We start from the raw sequence: 21,315 nt of genomic DNA, 5'->3' as shown, positions 1-21,315 counted from the left end.
TTTGAACATTACTCCTGTACCCTATGGTTTTTCCTTCCAATCCATAATCTGATCCCTCAAGAGCTGGTGCAGGGGAAGAGCAAGAGTGGTTATTAGTACTGTTATACAAGTGCAGGGCTTTTTCTTTTAAGGTTTATTAATTCTTTATTGGATAAGGCAGATATACAGAGAGGAGGAGAGACAGAGGAAGATCTTCCATCCAATGGTTCACTCCCCAAGCGGCTGCAATGGCCGGAGCTGAGCCAATCCGAAGCCAGGAGCCTCTTCCAGGTCTCCCATGAGGGTGCAGGGTCCCAAGGCTTTCGGCCATCCTTTACTGCTTTCCCAGGGCAGAAGCAGGAAGCTGGATGGGAAGTGGAGCCACTGGGATTAGAACCAGTGCCCATATGGGATCCTGGCGCGTTCAAGGCGAGAACTTTAACAGCTATGCTATCACGCCAGGCCCAAGTGCAGGGCTTTGTAATACAAAGTACCATAGGCTTATCCAAACGATGCAAAGATAAAGGAGAGACAGAACCTCAACTCAGATGTCCAGAATTGGTGGAAGAGAAGGTTACTCCTGAATATGGGATGTGTCTGCTGTTTGATTATCCCTCCATCATATGTTTCACATGTAAAAATGTTAGAGTTGGAAATATATACTTCTACTAGTGCCTGGATGGATGGATGGATGGATGGACAAACCCACTGATGTCTCAGATTTGCAAAGGGAAAATACTAGAATATCCAACTTGAACTGTTCACTTAGCTTCCCCCCAACTGTCTCCTACCTCATCCTGCCTCGTTGAGGCACATCTTCCCATGTTGAACCACAGGAAGCTCCCTTTCCCCCAATTTTTCTCTAAGACACTTTGAACAAGCACTGGGGTGAGGTAGAGCCAGCTCTTACAGCCTGTCCTCCAGTATCTGTTCTGCTTTGCTTCTGAGTTAAAGTTCAGAATCTATTAATTTTAGATTTATACTCTCGGATGGGATCCCAAGATGAGTAGTAGAGGTTGGGAAATTTCAAGTTCACACTCAAGTTCTCACAGAAAGACATGCTAGCTCTGGAGTACTAGAGGTGACCTGTGATTATGTCAGTGTTGCCCAGGACTTCTTCGGGCTGTTCAGGCAAGGGCGGTTATGATCCAGTCAGTCAGCAGGATCCATTGAGATCTGGTGCTCACTTTGTCTGTTTGTAAACTATACTGTACCAGTTAGCCTGCTGTGTGTGTGATTCAGTGTGCTGCCCTCTCTGGATGGTGTTTCTTAGAGGTAATTGTCCTTCTTTCACTTTTCCTGGTGCATAAGAATTATTCACGAACTCACATGAGATTGGGTGTGACTTGCCTGGATCTCAGTTTTCACATGCAAGTATAAAATGCTTCCTGAATTAACAGGAAGCCAAGAGAGAGAAACTGGATTGAGCTCTGTTCAAAGAACCAGTTCACACATGAGAATACCTACCAAGAACAAGCACCAGTGGACTAATGGTTTTCTGTCTGGCCACTTCCTAGCCGCATTTATTAGATCAAGTCTCTACCCTCATCCATCAAGCATCAGCATTAATCCATTAACTGTGAACATAAGGCTTCATGTTTCAATGAGTTTGGGGAACCCTGGCCTGTTCAATAATAAGGAGATATTAATGCTCATTGCTTGGGTTTTGAGTGGAAACTACCTCTGTGTATTTATGAAGTTGCACATCTCGACCGTGTAACTCCATTTTTCTCAGTGACTTATTGCATTGTGCTTGTCATCATAAATGATTATATTTCATCCTATGTGAGGCCTGCAGATTAATTTCTCATTCCTAACCATCCCACTCCAGAAACTCTGGTGACTTTACGTTTATGAATTGTAAATATGATTTCTAATAAAATGATCAAGAATTTCCAGAGCCTTTCAGATTTGTAAATAATGGGATATTTCCCTAGCAACAACCAATTATACCAGGCGGGGAAAGTCATTCTATCAAGAATACTTACCCTACAGCTTACTTCAATATCAGAAAACCTCTTCGTTTTGATTATTCCTTTAGTTTGAGCTGGCCAAGACCACAGAAATGCTATGTAAGAGGCTCAAGTGGAAGGAGTATAATAATTCTTAATGAGGAGACAAGTCTGTCTCAAGGAAGGCCAGAAACCTATAGGCTGGGAAGCATCACCTTCTTTATTCATTGATTTATTATGTGACCTTAGGTGAATCATTTCATTTGTGTGTGCACTTGACATCAGGAGTGATGTCCAGCAACCCAAGGCAGAGGAAGCTAGGAGAGTAACAGAAATCATCAGTTACTGATCAGTTATTGTGCATGCAAGGTAAGGATCTCATGCTGAATCAGGGTTAGTTTCATCCCCATTGCAAAGAGAAGGAAGCTAAAATGCAAACACTTTAAATGCATGCAGTAAACAGAGCAGGATTTAGACCCAGATCTACCTGACTCCAAGGTGAATCATCCTATGTGTTTAATCTACCTTTGTGCTATTTCGTAGAGGCTCAAACCCCGAGAGGTGCTGTAATCTCACACTGAAACTTGGAAGTTTCAAGACTATTTAACAGGCCCCAAAACACAATTAGACAGGAGGAACAAGTGTTAGTGCTCTATAATACAGTAAGTTAAATATAGTTCATAAATTTTTAATGTATTTTTTTAAGGAACTAAGGGAAAGGCATTAGAAACTCCCCAAGACAAGGAAATGAATATTAAGGAAAAGGAAGCTTTAATTATCATGATTTGATCATTGTATGCGGGTATTGAATTGTCACCTGCACCACATCAATATAGATAATTAAGTGCCAACTTAAAAAAATACACTGAGTTACTTTAGATTCTGAGAAGGACTTTGCTGAGATGGTGAGCTGCACAGTCAGGAAGGGGTCTAGATTTTGGACCCTTCTAGTTTCCAGTGGAGTTCTCTGGGGCTTCACCCTGACTTTGGGTGAGGGAGAGGATTGTGACAAATGCATGTTTGCTCCTGATGGCATGTGTGATGCTACCAATGCCAAGACTTCCCCTCTCTTTTCTGGCACTCCAAGTACTCTCCTGCACTGCCTGGCTCAGACTGTCACGCTTCCAGGACTTTCATGCTGGCCTCCTGAGGGGCTCCCTGCCCTGTTTCAGTTCCCTCCCTAGCTTCTCACCCCATAATGGTACTAAGATACTCTCTCCATCCCCACTGAGGGCAATGAAGGATAATCAAGAATTTAAGCTGGGAAATTACACGATTAGATTTACAGTTTAGAAGAATTAAACCTAAGGAGTTCATGCTTAATGATTCTCCCCTCCCCTGTTCCGGTCTCTCACCACTGTCTTCTCCCACCCACCCCCGGCCCTTCAGGCAGACAACATGCAGAACTGCTCCATGCTTCCTCTGCGTGGCTCGCAGCTCCTTCCCTCAGGCTCTGAGGTGCTCACTTATCTTGAACACCAGACATGGCTTTCCTCTCTGAAGCTGTCCTTACCTCCCAAGGCACCTGGGAACCTGTACAGGTGCCTCATTCACAAGTCTCTTTATTCGTACATTAAATTGAAAGCTCCTTTGTAGTCACGTGCCTCCCCATGGGCATATTTTTGCTCCTCAGAGACAGGAGTTCTGTCACTCACTCATATTTGCATCTAACACTCTCGGGGCAGAGCTAAGCTCCTCAAGTGAATGAGTGGGCTCAGCAACTCTGCCCTTTGGTTTGCTTTGTATTCTCTGGAAGGTTACTGGGTGAGCAAGCAGAACTGATTGTGGAGAATAAGAAGCTACAGAATCTTTGGACAATTATGCTAGCTATTTAGGTCTTCTGTAAAGTGGGGAAAGTGAAGAAGGAGTTGTTTCCTGAAGAAACTTCATTTCTCTGATGGTCTAATTTCTTGGGATAAAGGTGGGAAATGGTGACTTAGGAGTGAAAGAGTAGGTGTTTGGTCTGTGTTCCACACCAGAAGACCTGGGTTTGATACAGGCTCTGGCTCCCAATTCCAGATTTCTGCTAAATATAGATGCTGGGAAGCATAGCCTTGCCTAAAGTAACTGGGTCTCTCACCCATATGGGGGATCTGGGTTGTGATCCCAGCTGTTAACTCCAGCTTCCCAATAAGGTACATTCTGGGATATCTTGCCAATTACATGGAAGACCTGGATTGAGTCTCAAACTCCTGGCTTCACTCCCATTCTCCTCCACTACTGGGGAGTGAGCCAGCAGATGAAAATTGGTTTTCTCTCTCTTTTTCAAATAAATTAATGAAAAATTAAAAAGAATTAACCCTGACATCATTTGAGGACACCTATTCGTAAACTTGGCTTCACTCCATGTGGCTTGCCACCCTCTGTCTCTAATTCCCTCTGTCCTGCACCCCTGCCAGGTAATAGTCCTGAACTACCTTGAGAAGTCGCAGTGGTTCCTCCCCAGTGCTGGATTGTCATATTGACTGTGTCTCCTGCAGATTGACTGAATTGATGGAAAAGATTGGGCACTTAGGGAAGAAATTGAAAGACAGCTCCAAGGCCTTGAAGTCAAGTGATAAAGTGTCGCTGTCCCGCAGCGATGGACTTGGTGCACGGAGCCGATAATAACACACGTGGACCCTGACTGATGGTCAAAAGCCGTAGTTTATTAGTAGCATCAGACTTTATACACTGATGGTCATACAGGATTAGGGTAGAGATACTTAGTTCATCAACAAAACCATCAACTGTTTCTATGCCTTTGTTTGGAAGTCCTTTTCTCTTGTATATTACTTTCCACTCAACTGTTCTTATACAAATGATATCTCATCAGGTATACAAAAGGTAGCCATTTGGTTATTCTTCTCCAAATATTATCCAAGCAACTGTAATCCTGTGCTCACTGACCTTCTATGGTCACAATGTCCTCCTACAATAAAGCCATTATATGAGATGGTCCCTGGCAAGGCTCTGGATGTGGAGAACTTCTCTGCATGCAGGCCTCTCAAAGACAGGGATTGCTACTAAGTCATGGAAGGAAATGACAGTCTTCCATCTATTACTGAGACCCAGACAGGCAAAGGAGGATTCTCCTTCCCAAACATTTTGCAGGGCAGGACACAAGCAGACAACAGCCATTGAAGTTACCAATGCTGCAGACAAGCAGTCTGTAATGGCCAAGTAGGTCCCAAGTCATCAGCAAAGTCCAACAAGTGGCAGTGCTTGCCCTCTGTGGTTCCCCTTGCTCTCCCTCAGATAGTTTAACATTCTGTATACTTACTGAATAATAATTAGTAAAGTTTGACTGTCAAAGTTTCTCCCAGGAAAGGAAGCATGAGATAGCTGAGAAACCCTAGACACAATAATAATGTTTATTATTTTTATCTAATTGTAAGGTAGAGCAAAAGAGAAGGCGTCACATGGGTGAGAGAAAGAGAGAGTAGGCCAGGGAAGTAGGAAATCTTCCATTTCACTCTGCAAATGCCTGCAACAGCTACAGCTGGGCTTGGCCAAAGCCAGGAGTCTGGAACTCCATCTGCATATCCTGTGTGGGTGTCAATGGGCAGGCATGTTGGTCATCATCTGCTGCTTTCCCAGGCACGCTAGCCAGGTTGGAAGTTGCTGGGGGAAGCTGGTACTGATACCATTACTTTGATGTAGGTAGGATGTGGGTCTCCCAAATGGCATGATTCCTGCTCTAATAACTGCTTGTCAAGACTATTCTAAGCCTTGTACCTCATTCTCACAGCCAGAGTTCCAGCTTACACATTCTCAGTCTCTGCCTCTGTCCTGTTCCTTGTGGGAGGTGACAGAATTGTTTGGATATATGAAAAGCCTATTCATAATAACGTAGTTGGAACAGGATCTCAGTGTCCGTAGGTTAGCCCAACACATCTGTATATGTGATTTCCACTTCTATTAATCAGAACCTTTAGGCAACAGTGAATGCTAAAGATCACTCAATCCACAGTGTAGGGTGAAAACTCTAAATAGCTCATTGGAAGTTTGGTCTCACAGGATGATGTAAACAGCAGGTTAAGTCTAAAGTTATACACCTAGGATATAAGGAGTCCAGTGGAGATGGCCTTTGTTCTCATTAATGAGTGTAACAGGATACTCCTCATTGTAGCTTAATACGCTAAATCTGTGCTCATTCAGCATATGGTAGGAGTCAGGACCCCAGTGTGTTATTTATGTGCTCATCCATCAAATATTGGCACTCGTCATGTTCCAGATGGTGTTATGACCCCATGGACTTATTTTGTGGATTGAGAAAGAAGGCAAATATCAGATGGTAGTGAATTAGGACACAAGGAGAAAAATTGGTAGAGATGGGAAATCATTCAGGAAGGATGCAAAGTTCTGAGAACTGTGGAGACTACTTTAGCTGCACCAGCAACATGGTTGCTTGGACTAGAATGTTAGTCACAGTTAAGTGAGAATGAGGTTGTAGACAGAGATGATAGGAAATCTTCATAATCAGATGCAGCATATGGGGAAGGGAAACCAAGAGTGATATGGGAGTTTTGGGGCAGAGGAATCACAAAGATAGTCTGTATGATGAGTGCTGGATGTGAATAATCTGCTAACGATGATGAGGCATTTAGATATAACCTGAAGTTTAGTGAGTTCTAGGAGAACATGGGGGTAAATCTTCTTGGAAGTGGTGTACCTGCTGGGAGGTGGCAGTACATGTACATAAACCTTGTTCATGGAGAGAAATTCATCAATCGCACTGTTGTGGTCACTTATCTATTATAAAGGCAACTAAGGTGCAAATATTTAGAATTCTGACTATTACAATGGATTAGTCCTGGGAGTGTTGCTGTAATCCTTTCTGGAGTAGGTTGGGAATACCATCACTTCCTGCCCATTTCTGAGATCCTGATTCCTGAGACTAAGTGTGCGGTGGTCTGCTTTCCTCATTGATCAATGATATTACCTGTTCTGTCTGTCATGTTGGCTCCTTTTCAAATGTCAGTCTCCTGGGAAACCCCAGACCCAGCACAAATCTAGAAATAGCAGCAGGATGACTTATCAGAGCTGTCACCAGACCAGGCTTCAAGAGACTCACCTGTCTTTGGTGCTGGAAAGCCTGTCAGATTCCAGCTGTTAGCAGCTTGAATCCGTACCCGCTGGGACCTGAATCACCTTTGGAGCACCTTAAGCTTGTCAGTATTGTCAAAGGCCACCAGTATGAATGGGGGAGCCAGCAGGTGAGAAACTGGTAAAAATAGAAGGCAGAATACTTACCTATTTCCTGCCTCGTTTCAGGAACTTATCCAAAGCACTTTACTTAGACTTACATACATCATAGGCACAGTTTTGTTTAAAATGATTGAGGAAGTAGATATCACAGTTTGGGCCTTTCATATGGTCTCCATAAACTCTCATTAAATAATGAATGAATGTTTGCTGAAATGAGTGAGTTCCAATTCACTCCTAATTCTTAATACTTATGCTTTTGATGTTTATTTTTTAAGGATAATTTATAAGTTAAACTTGAAAAGAAAACCTAAAATATTAGAGTTTATTCTCTAAGTGGCATTTTTTTCTACTCAGTCATTTCTCATTGGAGCAGGAGTTCAAAAATACCATTGGAATAAATATAACCTAAAATGTTATGCTAGGTGGGGGAAATTTGTCTCATTGGAAACCCCAAGAATATTTCTGTGTGGTATGGCATATAAAATTGCCAGGACTGTCGGAAGTTTTGAACTAAAATGTAGATACAGCAGTGCAGACTACTGTATACAAGCTCTGGTCTTTTATCTGAGACAGAACTTTGTGTCCAGCTTCTCAGGAGTCATGAGGTCAATGCCAACTGGTCCATGGCCCGCTCATTTAGTTCTTAACATAATACTGCAAGAGGATCTAAACCACCTTGGTCTGTCACAATTCAGTTTTGTTTCTGGCAAACTTTGGAGACCTTTGCTTGTTGGATTCTCTCATCCCTACTCTTTCCATAAAATGGTACAATCAAAGTAGGCCTCATAATGAATGTTCCTACCTGGGAAGATGCTTTAAAAGTTCAGCGAAAATTATGATTAAAAGACAGATTTTTGAAAACCATACATTGTTTTTTCATATGTTTGAATGTGGTCCATGTGTTTAGATACTGAAATTTCTGACACCAGAAATACTCCAAAAAGAATGTTCAAATCCACTTTCCAAGAACATTTTGAAGTACACTTGTGCTTTTATTGGGAACCACAAAGAGTTCATGAACTTGTTGTCTAGACAGTCTTAGCAACCTGTCGTTTTCAGTTTCTAACATTCTGGCAGGGGGAGGGTGTGCATTAGTCCTTTAAAACTGACTCAGCAGGATGGAGTTCTTAGGCATTAACTGCTTATTTTAACTAGTCCGTGTCACTGAACTCATCTGTTTATCCAGACAGATGCTTGTACAATAGTTCTAGTCAGCTCAGATGTCTTAAACTCTAGTCATTTCACCAATGAGAAGCCTTTTCCTATACGCATTATGACAAACAAGAGACTCTGGTGTGTGCCAGAGGGGAGGCAGCAGAGAGGACAAGCTTGCTTTACAGAGGGGAGTATGAGCACAAAGGCAGGTCAGTGAAGGGCCTTGTCAATCCAGGAAGTCTGCATGTGGTGCTGACGGCAGAGAGAAGCCTTAGAGGGCATAGGTGTGTGTTTTTCCTCTGAGAAGTGCAAGTTGTAAGCTCATGCTTCCTTTATGCAAAAAAGGAACATTTATGACCACATTTGATCTAACTGTTGTGTAGACTGAAGGAGTCCCCTTCGCGCATGTGTCCATAGGGATGCAGAGGGCCCAACAATGAAGGCCTGGGTGTCAGTGACAGATGACTGTGTAAGAATCTATCAGACTTGAGATGGTCCCTTCTGTGGGTGGACGCTAAGTTGGAATTCTCACACAACTCTATTATCATCTCTCCGAATGTGACTGGCTTGTTCTTGTCCTATTAAAGCAAGTCCCACATACTAGAAACAGGAATCCAGGCTGTCTTTGCCTGGATTTCACAGAAACAATTCCTATTTTGGCCTTGTGTGGGAGATGCATCAGCTCATGTTTCCAGAGCTGTTTGCATTTGGTGACAACATGCTGCAACTGAGAAAAGTCATGCCTTGGGAAAATCTGTCCATTCTGAAAAGACAAAAATCTACGTCAGATAGAAAAAAGTATGTCCGACACACAGATAGCGACAGGCTACGATTCTCAAAGAAATTTGCTCCAATTCTATTTACTTCAAGGGCCAAAGAGGGTGGAAATATTTCCAGAGAAAAACTTCATACCTTACTGGCTCTCATTCCCATTTCCCATGATTAGCCAATTGCTAATTATCTTCTGCATTGTCTCTACTACATTAGTTTGGTGAGACAATGGTGCATAACTCAAACACAGGGCCAATCTAAAAAGCAAACTGGCAGAGGGCTCATGGAACATTTACATTGTTCATGAAAAGACATAAGGACAAATGGGAGATAGCCTTAGGTTTTAAATCACAGCAGCAATTACAAGACAATTATCTGAAATGGTTTAATTGCCACAGTTACAGGGTATGTGGCAGAATCCACATAGCATTCATGCCACTTGCTTCCAATGCTATGATATAAACTGATCTGTACAATGTAAGAGGAAATTCTACAGAGGAAAACATTTGTATTTCTTCCTCTTCATACTGCAACAAACCAGAGGCTGCATGAAAAATATGGTCCAAGGCCAGGCTTACATCTTGCAAGACCCTTTGCTTTGCTAACCCTACATGTGTGTCTGTCAGTATTCTGGCCTGATTCTTGTACAAATTTCCATTCCTACATGGACGCTGAATCCCACCTCTCAATGCAGTCTCAGCCAAAAGCACCTCATGTGGGACAATGAAAAGGCATTTGCTTTGGACAAGGAAAACTGCAGTTTCTTTACTGTTCCAGTGTTGTGGAGAGCAAAATCTAATAGTATCTGCTCTTTTTAAAGATTTATTTATTTTTATTGCAAATATAACTATTTCAAATATAAGTATGTCAGATTTGCAGAGAGAAGGACAGAGAGGATCTTCCATCTGATAATTCACTCCCACAACGGTTGCAACAGCGGGAGCTGAACCAATCCTAAGCTAGGAGCAAGGAACCTCCTCCAGGTCCCCCATGCAGATTGCAGGATCCCAAGGCCTTGGGCCATCCTTGACCGCCTTCCCAGGCCACAAGCAGGGAACTGGATGGGAAGTGGGGCTGCCGGGATTAGAACCAGTGTCCATATGGGATCCCAGCATGTTCAAGGTGAGGACTTTAGCCATTAGGCTACCACACTGGCCCAATATCTGCTCTTTTAAGTATAGTATGTCTAATCTTTTTTTTAAAGATTTATTCATTTTATTACAGCCAGGTATATACAGAGGAGGAGAGACAGAGAGGAAGATCTTCCATCCGATGATTCACTCCCCAAGTGAGCCGCAACGGGCCAATGCACGCCGATCCAAAGCCGGGAACCTGGAACCTCTTCCGGGTCTCCCACGCGGGTGCAGTGTCCCAATGCATTGGGCCGTCTTCGACTGCTTTCCCAGGCCACAAGCAGGGAGCTGGATGGGAAGTGGAGCTTCCGGGATTAGAACCGGCGCCCATATGGGATCCCGGGGCGTTCAAGGAGAGGACTTTAGCTGCTAGGCTATGCTGCCGGGCCCCAGTATGTCTAATCTTAATGTTAGTATAAATATTGTTAAGCTGCACACTAGAGTCACTGCTGTTTTATTCTATGGCAGCTGGCATGTACTGAGTGCATATGATGTGCAAGGTACTTTTCATATCTTGCTTAAATGAAACTCAGTGAGTCCTGGTTTTCATGTTCTCATTCATCCAAGTTTTATCCAGTACCATCTTTACTTTTTGCTCTGTTTTAGGATCTTGGGTTATTTTACTGAACAAACAGAGCTTGACCTTTGTGGAACTTACTTTTGCACAATTTTCAGTCCAGTGAAGCACCAATGAACATGTACCCATTTAACAAAATGCAAATTGGGATAAAAATATTGTCACTATTTTGTTAATTTTGCCTTGCTCATAGTCCTTTCATTTCTCCTCTCTCCTCTTCTGCAGTATTGGCTTTAGAATTCTGTCTTTTCATATCAACTCAACAAGCACATCTTAAGTACCTACTAATTTGAAAATCCTGGGCGATATTTAAGATGAATGTATCCTTTTATCGTATAATTTCACTGTTAGATCTTTACCAGAAAATACACTTGGACAGGATTGTGAAACATGGTCAGCGACATCATTGCTGTATTGTTTGATAATCTCAAATTGGAAATCAATATAAAATGTTTATCAACAAGGGGATAATAAATTGGGGTCCTTCCATATAGTGAAATGTATTGCTGCTACTAAAAATGTGCTTGTCATGAAAAAAATGAAAAAAGCATTTTTTAGAATAATGCCTATAATCAGAAACCATTGCCTATAATCAGTTACCATATTTGTGGAATGAATTTCAAATACATGTTTATATATATATATAGTTATCAGTATATATACATACATGTATGTCCATATATGTATGGATATACAGAAGTTACAAATGTACTGTAAAGACTGTAAGGAAACTCCTCGAAGTATTACATAGATGTAGAAGTAAATAAGCTGCTGGGTCATATGACTGTGTCCCAGAAAAGGAGTGGCTTGATTGGCTGCCGGTTCTTGGTTTCTGGCTAATACAGACTGTAGAAGCTCGCAGTGATGGCTCACATAGATGACTTCTTCAACCTATCTATCGTGTAAGAACTCAACTCCTAGCTTCTGTCCCACCCAGTTCAACCATTGTGTGCATTATGGGGTGGGAAGTAGTGGATAGGAGCTCTCTCCATAGCTATGGCTTTTGATTCAAATGAATTAAAAATATAAATAATATTTGCATTTGTCTATTGGGAGTAAGTTGAGAATAGGAGACTTTGGTTTGCCTCTTCTGAGTTAAAATGCGTATAGTTTTATAGTTAAACTACATGAAGAACATAGATCATCTCCCCAGCACCAGGCTAATGAGAGGCTTTCTGCCCCGGAGGAGCGTGTTGATCAACTCTGTGTGTCAACTTGGCCAGATATTTGGTCAAATACCATTTTTGAAGGTGGTTTTAGATGAGATTGACATTTAAATTGGCTGACTTTGAGTACAGCAGATTATTTTTTATAATACGAGTGGGTTTCATTCAATCAGTGAAAGCCTTTTGGAACAAAGACTGACCTCTGAAAGCAGGAAAGAATGATCTTAGCACACTTCCAGGGCAACTCTTCCCTGAGTCCCCAACCTACTTGTCCACTTTAGCAGATTTCAGACTTGCTAAGCCTTCACAACTGTCTGAGCCAATTCTTTAAAATAAATCTCTCTATGGGTATAATATAGATGGAAGAGGGGGGTTTTCAAAAGGTTTACAAGAACTCATATTGTGAAATAAGTGTGTATGATGTCCACTGGACAAATATTTATTTCAACTTCCACATACATTTTGAAGTACCTTGTACTGTTGGCTCTGTTTCTTTGGAGAGCCCCAGCTAATAAAAGCAACATGTAGTGCAGTGGTCTCGTGACACTCCTGGGGGAGGAGTGGTTCTTCTGCATGGCCTCTGAGACTGACCCAAGGGCATAGCACACAGAATATGTCTTGGAGCACCACAAACTTTATAAGCCAGTCCAAGCGGACATGAAATCAGAGTGTGCTCATTCAGAAAAAGCAATGTCTTCAAGGAAATCCTCAGAAGAAACTGGGGAGGTCATCTCTGTGGAGCCAGGTATGAGGATTTGGAAAATGCTCCTTCCTTATGACCAGCAGAGCCCTGTGCCCTGGCCTCTTGGTAGCATCCACATTTCTAATAGCTCCTTCTGGAACACAAGGCCCTCAGTGGACAGGCCCGGGGAAAGGAGTGGATAGCTTCTCTCAGACTCAGAAAGTTGAAGATTTTTCCTTGTCTTCCCTTTCTCTCATCTCTCCAGCTTGGAAGCTCTGTCATCCATGAGTTTAATCATGCACCTCGGTTGTAAAGGCAGATCATCAAAGCCTAATGTTGATGACATATAGCAGCAAGAGAAATGTGTGAAATAGAGAGTTAAAAGTAGAATGTAAAATGATGCCTGTACTGTGAGTATAAGTATGAAAGATGGTGCAAATGAACAAAATATTATGAAGTCATCCTAGAAAATAAACTAGGAATTGTCTGGATGTGAAGTTCTTCCCTACCTTTCCCAATGAAGGCTTGTGTAATATTGCTCTTGGTACTTGTCAGTCAAAACAGAAGCACCAATGAAACATTTTCCTGAGAACAGTGTCAGCCACCCTCCTGAGTTTGTGTTCCTTGCCTCCAAGCTTCCTAAACTGAGGATAAACTAGAACCTTAGCACGTGCCCGGTACCATGCTAAGCACAATGAGCAACGGCATGCCATTTTGCCAACACCCCAGTTCTCTAAGGTAGTGGAGTATGGCTTATAAATCTGTACAGCGACCTTATGAGGTCGCAAACCTGAAGCTGTGTTAATTTTCTATAGCTGCTGTGATATAATGCCCCAAGCTGGAAGGGTATAGATTAGAAACATATTGTCTCATAGTTCTGGAAGCCCAATGTTTGATATGCAGGCGTTAGAAGCATTGCTCCTTTTCAGAAGTTCTGAGGGAGAATTTGTTCTGTGCCGCTCTTAGTGGCTGGTTGCTGCCAATAATCCTCAGTATTACTTGTCTTGGGGACACATGACCTTGATGTCTGCTTCCATCTTCAACGCTCTGTTCTCCCTTTCTGTGGCTCCTCTCCTCCACTTGAAATCAAAGCAATCATTTCGGATGGGATGCCTTTCCAAGCAACTACAACCTCATTTTAACCTCTATTTGCCAAGAGACTACTTCCAAAGAATTTACCTTCATATTCATAGGAACTGGGACTTGACATTTATTTTGAAGGGGACATAATACTACCCACAGCAGAGGGAGTCAAGAATTACTATCTCTCTGAAACCAAAGCTATACCCTCTGGTTGGGCCCCTGAAAGTCTTGATAGTACAATTAAAGTAAGGGTTTTACAGGTTCAGAGCTAGACAACAGATACTGGAAAGACATTGCTAAAGACAATCGATGGATTAATAAGAGCAACTTAGGATTGCTTGGGAATAGTTGCATAAGGAATGTGAGAAATGGGTCATTCACTAAGTTCAGTAGGTTGTAGCAAATGTGTGAGCAATGAGTTCATCAAAGTGAATATACTTTTTGATATTTAACTGCATGAGCACTAACTGGAAATTAAAGTGTTTCTAGCCTCTGTGAAGAAAACTGGGTGTAATTCTTACGGATTTTGAACACTCTATTATGCACACATACGTACCTACATGGATTCATTTCCTTTTGTCCTGATACCTAATATTAAACAAAGGAATCCAAACACAAATATGCGTGCACGCACACACACACAGACACACACGGAGCAACGTGGGTAACTGTTACGGAAGCCATAAGATTCAATTACAGTGTTCACATGTCTATTCCAAGTCTCTTTTCAGTTTCTACAATCAGTTCTAGGATTTAGCTTAGATCACTTGATTCTTATTTTCACTGGAAAATCAAAAAAGAAATAATTAAATTTGCTGACTGAACAGTATGTACATTACTCTTCACATTACCCGAATTTGAAATCTATGCCACATAATTGGAGAATTAAATTTTCTCATTGTTCAGAATTGTGAGAATAATTCAGCAGTATGCCTCTAGGTTACAGCTACTCTAATTACCATATATCTTGAATTCTTAATTATATTCTGAGGCATTAAAAAAATCCCTTTATGTTCAGAGCTCATCCTAAGTCGTGTTTTTTTTTTTTTCTGTTAGGTGAATTACTTACACAGTAAATCTCATCAGTGAATTTCAGTTTTGTCCCTGAAGTTGCTGCCCTCATGGTCATTTTACCCTCATTCCTCTCAAAGTCAGTTTCCTACCATTTAGAAAAAGTATCCCACCAGTTGGTTTTCCCCGCATAATGATCCCCTCACCTGTCACTGAATTCCTCTGTGACCTACTTAAATGTTGCTTCTTTCTGGGTCACAGAAATGATACATATCTTTAAGTCTCTGCCTTCAGAAGTGGCTCCTAAAATTAATCAGAGCCTTGACTTCATTAGATAATTACTAATACTCTAAGAAAAATGAGGATGGGAGAGATGATATGCCTTAATATGGATATGCAACCACATCAAAGCCCTGGGCCTCCTATCTGTGCAAAACACTCGAGATGCTGGATAATGCTACAAAGACTTTCTCAAAAAAAAAAAAAAAAGACTCCAGAGAACATCTGAGCTTTAACTCTAAGGATGCTTTTTTATTCATTTATTTTGATCTTTACTAATTGAACTGTTACTCTAGCTGCCAGACTAGATGGGATGCCTGGAAATGATTAAAATCCATTCAGCAAAATAGAACCTAGTTAAAAGATAGGAAAACTTACTATGCCTTATCATTTGAATGCTGTAATTTGTGAGTCAGTGTACTAAGTAAACACTTTGAACAAATTGTCTCCTTGTGTTGTAGTCAATCCAAGACATGAGTTAAGTGAATTCAGCAAATTTCAGGGCAATTTGTGATGCAGGATGCTGTTACATAATTTCATCTATATAAAACAATTCGGGCTGCTGTAACAAACTACCGTAGACAGGGTGGCTTATCCACCACATTTTATTTCTCATAGTTCTGGAGCCTGGATGTCTAAGGTCAGGGTGCTCGCATGCTACTGTGGATAAGAGAGCTCTTTGAGGTTCTGTATAAAGGACCTGCTAATTCCCACCTCCTAATATCGTCACATTGATGGTTAGGATTTCATCATACATATTTCCCATGGTCTTAGCCACTCCAGTTATAAGATTGAGAAATCTTACGTCTATAGGCTCCACTCTAACACCTCTTGCAGCTTAGCACTGAAGTCTTGCAGCATCCGTGCTGTTCTGTTTCTTGCTGGCTGTGGGCTTCGTAAACTTAGTGCCAACCCAATGCACCTGACTGTCAATAAAATGGAGCATCTTGCAAAGCTGCAACAGGATTGCCCAAAACCTGAGAAAGGCATGTTGGAGTTATGGGTAAAACTTGTGGCATGTTACCAATGAGGGGTGATGGATAAGAAAATGTGACAAATGAGGAGGACCACAGAAAGACTCCTGCTAAAATAATAATTTGAGTATCAAGTGTTTAACATGTCTCTGTTAGTTTTGAAGAAGTTATCTTGTGTTGATTGAAGATTGAAGGTAATTGTGGAAAAGATACAGCAAAGTCAAGAGAGCTTTCATGAAAAACTCATTTCTTATTTGAAGTAAAATTTTCCAAAGACCCCCAAAGTGTAACTACCACCCCCTTTCTTTTAACAAAACATATACCCAATATATGTCTTTATAGAAAATGGCCTGAAAGTGCATGTTCTGATAAAATATGGGTGATTACAATTGAAGATACATACAGGGATTTTTATGATATCTTTGGGGTCTTCTTTTTTTTGTATTTTGTAATGATCTTCTATTACTTTGGAATTAAGAAAAAAAAAGGTACAAAGAACTTAAAAGGTACATTTTGCAAAATGTTCTGAAATTATCTTTTCATACCACTTGTTCTTGCTCTGTTAGGCTATTTTAATGTTTGTGCCAGTTTTTTCCAAGATATTGTTCCATGGATACATTGTTCCCAGTCCTATTTATTAAATGCATAATTGGGTGAAAGATAATTCACATTTCAAAGATGAAAGAATGGAGAGAAAAATGGAAGAATATTTTAAAAAATGGGCACAAATGCTTCAAGTTGCATATTTTGGTAAACTGACCTTTTGCTTACCAAAACTGCCAATTATCCCCAATTAGTGACCAGACAGGAGAATTTTTGCAGAGCTCTAATTGGAACCAACCATTTTATCGGCCAGCTTGCATTCATTTAGGATGCTATTGGCAGAACGACATAGACTGTGAGATCCTTCTATGCAGAAGCACATGAAAGGGAGAAGACCTATGTAAGCCTATGCTATACACTGCAAAAAATAGAAATAATTAATTGCTACAAGTTTGGTAGAAAGTTTTAGACCATGAACGGAAAAGTTAGCACCCCAAAGCTGACTGCTAATCTTTGAAAGGCCTACTTGCAAGGTCAGGTCTTGACTGGTGTTGGGGGAACCTGGCTCTGGGGAGAGTGCCCACCATTTCTAAAGCTGAAGAGGGGGCTGGTCATGTCTAAATTGTGCAAATGCTGTGACTTACATTGAAACCACTGATTTCCTGTAGAGGTTTGAAATTGAGGCCACAACCAGTTCCTGAAAAAAATAAAAAGACAAACAAAAACCAAACAAACTTCATAATCTCCAGTGACTTCCTGGTTGGCAAGATTTCACACATATGCCACGATTGGCAGTCGGGGAGGATGGAGCACCTTCTATGTGACTCCAGGGGAAAGGGCCCTTGGAAACTTCTGTTTGTTTTGAATATGCCCCTGTTGCCTTTTCTTGTTTGCTGATATTGCTTAGTATTCTTTCATTGTGATAAAGCATAGCTGTGTATATGGCTCTATGCTAAGTCTTATAAATCCTCTTTATGAATCATTGAGCCTGAGCATGGTCTTGAGGGTCCAATCAGGGAACAGGAAAATACTGGCCTGACTACAGTGAATCATTTCCAAGCTAGGAGCCAGTCCCTTTATCCTGCACAAACAGCAGCCAAAGACGTATGATACAGCATTTTTTTTTCCTCTTCCCCTAGGAGACCAATGCTGTTTCTTCATTGACATCTCTGGGGTGCCATACTGGTGTTGAGATACAGAGATTTGAAAATTTCTTTTTCTGGTAAGGGTGGCCACATGAAAGATATCAACATGTTGCTATTGCTCAGTTCATGAACACATCACTGTGGTATGTGGATCAAAGCTGAGGAACTTCCAACAATTTCAACACTTGCTTTTCTTGAAACCTTTCTCATTGAAGCTGCTACATATTTCAAAATGAATAACAATGCAGGAGGATTTGTGGATTTGGCTACAGATATCATTGCTTAATTTTCAGCTACACATATTTCTTGGGAAGCAGCTATATGAAGATACCACTCTTCCTTTAATCACCCTATGGTGGAGTGGGGGAGAACTTGATGTGTTGGCATTGACTCATGAGACACTACTGTTAGATGCGTAGGATGCATGTGTCAGTTCCCAGTATCTTGACGATTTAAGTCAGCTAACATAAAAGTATTTACAGCAGGGAATTGGAAAGTATAACAGATCAGTGCTCTCCTTGTTTACTGCTTGTCAAACAATTTCCAACAGCAGGGTAGATGGACAAGCTGGCAGGAGGCTGCAGTGCCGTGATTTCTGCCAAACTGAGCTGCTGTAGTCAACAAGGATTTCGATGTGGAGAAAAGCATGGTGAGTGATGGCTCTTCCCTGGGAAATGGTTACCACTGCTTTGGGATCCGGGTTCAGCTGGGACAGTGGAGTTCCATTCCTGGCCTGTGCATGACCTACTCCAGGTGTCTTTTCTTCCCACTGCTCAGACCTCAGGCCCTGGCCTCTTCTCAAAAAAAGGAGGCAAGCCAGAATGCATCCCAGTGCTTCTGGAGTTATTCCTAATCTTAGAGTAACATTGTGTGATTTTTGTTTCCACTTTAACGCATCAGCATGAGCTCTGCTTTACACCTGGCTCTTCCTATTCAGTATATATTTTAACTGTGTTTTATTGTTCCTGGAGTTCTGGGAAGAAAAGTTAAGTGCCAACTGTGCCATTGTTTGCTCCCTTCCCAGATGCATCAGCAGGCAGCTGGATCACAAGCAGAGTTGGGGAGTTCTCATCAGGAAAACACACACCATCACAAAGTATGTTCCCAGTAAGTAGCTATGTAACATAATGTGGGGCTACGTAACATAATGTGTACCATAATGAACAGCTCCCTGGGAGGTAAGGATTTCCTGGGCTAGGCAGTGGTGGAAGCCATACAAACAAAACAAAACTATCCCCTTGAGATCAGAGGGGCATGCCTCAGACCCCAATCTTTGTGTTAACCAGTCTAGAGAGTTTTGACTGGCCTTTGCATGGTACCCTATGAATAAGCCCAGGTAATGAAAGATAAATAAAAGGAATCAAGCCATGCTCACTATCATACATGGAAATGTAAGAAAAAAAGTCCTTCTGAACTTAGAATGGTGAGTATTTGTGGTTCGGAGGTCAGATTGAAGAGCTCCTAGTGTCACAGTACAGGAGTATGGGTAACTCCAAGGTGTCATACTCTGCACGAGGCACTGCAAGAGAGGAGCTGGTAGGGTCCCACTATAATGAGAGACATGGAAGTATAAATGCTTATTATTGCAATTACCAAGCTTAATCACTCAATATTGTGTGTGTTGAAATTCTGCACTCCATCCCATAAAATATATAATTCATGTTACTGAAAAAAAAGTCAACACAATTGTTAGTTTCATTTTCTTTTCTTTTTACTTGAAAACGTGTTTTAACCATCAAATTCTGGCAGTTACAAACCTGTACACTGTTGATTTGCTTTTTTTGGCTATCTTTTTTCTTGTTGCTTTCTCTTTTTCTTTTTTCTTTTCTTTTTTTCTTTTTTTTTTTTTTTTTTTTTTTAGAAAAAGACCACAAGACTGAATACTGCCAACAGCAATCTACGCAGGAACAATCTCTGCTGGAGGGATAAGGGGCACTTTCAGTGTCCGCTTTCCCCTTGCATAAGGTTTGGTGCAGGATGTCTGTGCAAGGTGAGTGTACAGGAGTATGAGGAAATGACAGGCTTCATGTTGACTTTGAAATCATGTACAAAGTGGGTGCTTCATAACTTGGCAAAAAAGTATTTAAAAATGTCAACATAAACATTTTGTTGAAAACGGATGAAGTTCAACAAACACAGTGCCAAAAGAAAATTACAGTACATTTTGAAATGATGAAAAAATATCATTTTAAAACCTAAATTATTTTGTGCATGTGTGGCTACCTCAAAGATTTGCAGACCAACAGCATGAGTGACTTAGAATTATATTCGACCCTCCAAATTAAAGCATCCTGATAGGCATCAAAGTATCTACAAAAGCCTGGAAAATTGAAACCATTTATATACAATTTTATAAACATTTTAAACACCAAAACATACATCTTTTACAAACCAGCCTGTTTGCAACAGGTAAATGTACAAGACAATCTCTCCAATACAGTGCTTAAAAAGAACTGCTTCCATTTCCAAACACATTTGTCACTCCCCAAATGCAGTAGTATGGGCTCATAAAACTGTTAAATAGTAGCAATTCAGATATTTGTTTGCTGAAAGGGCACTACTGTACATACTAATGGGTCCAGATACACTCCAAATGTCTATGCAATCCTCTAGTGCATCCTAAACACTGCAAGAGACTAATTATGGCCTTTGTGTATTATTACATACTTGTATTTATTGCTTTTCATTATTACATAAGAAGTATTCTTTTCCTATCTCTTAGCCAGTTGGCTAACATTAACTGACGCTAAACCCACAAATAATGACTTTAAACCCCAGAGTTATACAACCAGAAGCTCAAAGATATTGCGGATTTCCATCAGGATAATGTGCAGTTGAACATTGCAGGACACAAACCAGCAAAAAACACATAACCACCTTCTTACAGACCAAAGTGATGACACTGAAGCAATGACTCTTCATCTCTCTCATGAGTTGAAATCAAAACTTTAAACCATAAAACCTAAGGACATCAGAATGTCTGTGTCCTGGGAAGGCAGCAGAGTGAAGAGGTCAATCATCTGAACAGTACATGCCTAATGAATAATAGATCTTCCTGAATAAGTTCAAAGTGTTTCCTAGAACTTATGTGATGTGTTTTATGGTCTGTTTTTCAGTTCCCCTGACTTGGATACACAGACAGCATTCATAGTGGAGGATGGGGACAGACAGGGAATAGGAGACTGCCAATGGGATATACAAAGTCTTCCTTCTTCCTTCACAGGCTATGCAGGTGATTGCCAAGGGTTGTTCCAGGTAATTCCAGGAACAAATTCCATCTCAAGTTGTTCACGCTGATTTGCTGGAGTGAACCTCACATGCATAGACTCAAGCTACTCATCACATTTACGATATTTCATCAATGGGTGGATGGTACATGGGCACATGGAAAGTTGGCATGGAAGGCAACTCAGCAGCAAAGACAAATGGAATGAAGTAAGTTCTTTCATTATTCACTTTCTGCTGCCACATAACTTGCTTAATTTATGACAAACAGGAACAACCTGACCAGAATGTGTGCAATGCAAGTAAAGTGCCAACAACAGGTAGTGGAAAATGGCTTCCATGTACATGTTAGAAAAAAGCGAAAGCAGCTAATTAGCTTAAATATTTTCCACATGTTTCACTACAGTGGAAAAACATCAGCCAGTGCTGATGTGAAGGAAAAAACAAAAC

Source organism: Ochotona princeps, chromosome 4 (genome assembly GCF_030435755.1).
Source record: "Ochotona princeps isolate mOchPri1 chromosome 4, mOchPri1.hap1, whole genome shotgun sequence".
Lineage (NCBI taxonomy): Eukaryota > Metazoa > Chordata > Mammalia > Lagomorpha > Ochotonidae > Ochotona > Ochotona princeps.
The sequence above is the reverse complement of the archived record's forward strand: the minus strand, read 5'-3'. Positions refer to the sequence as shown.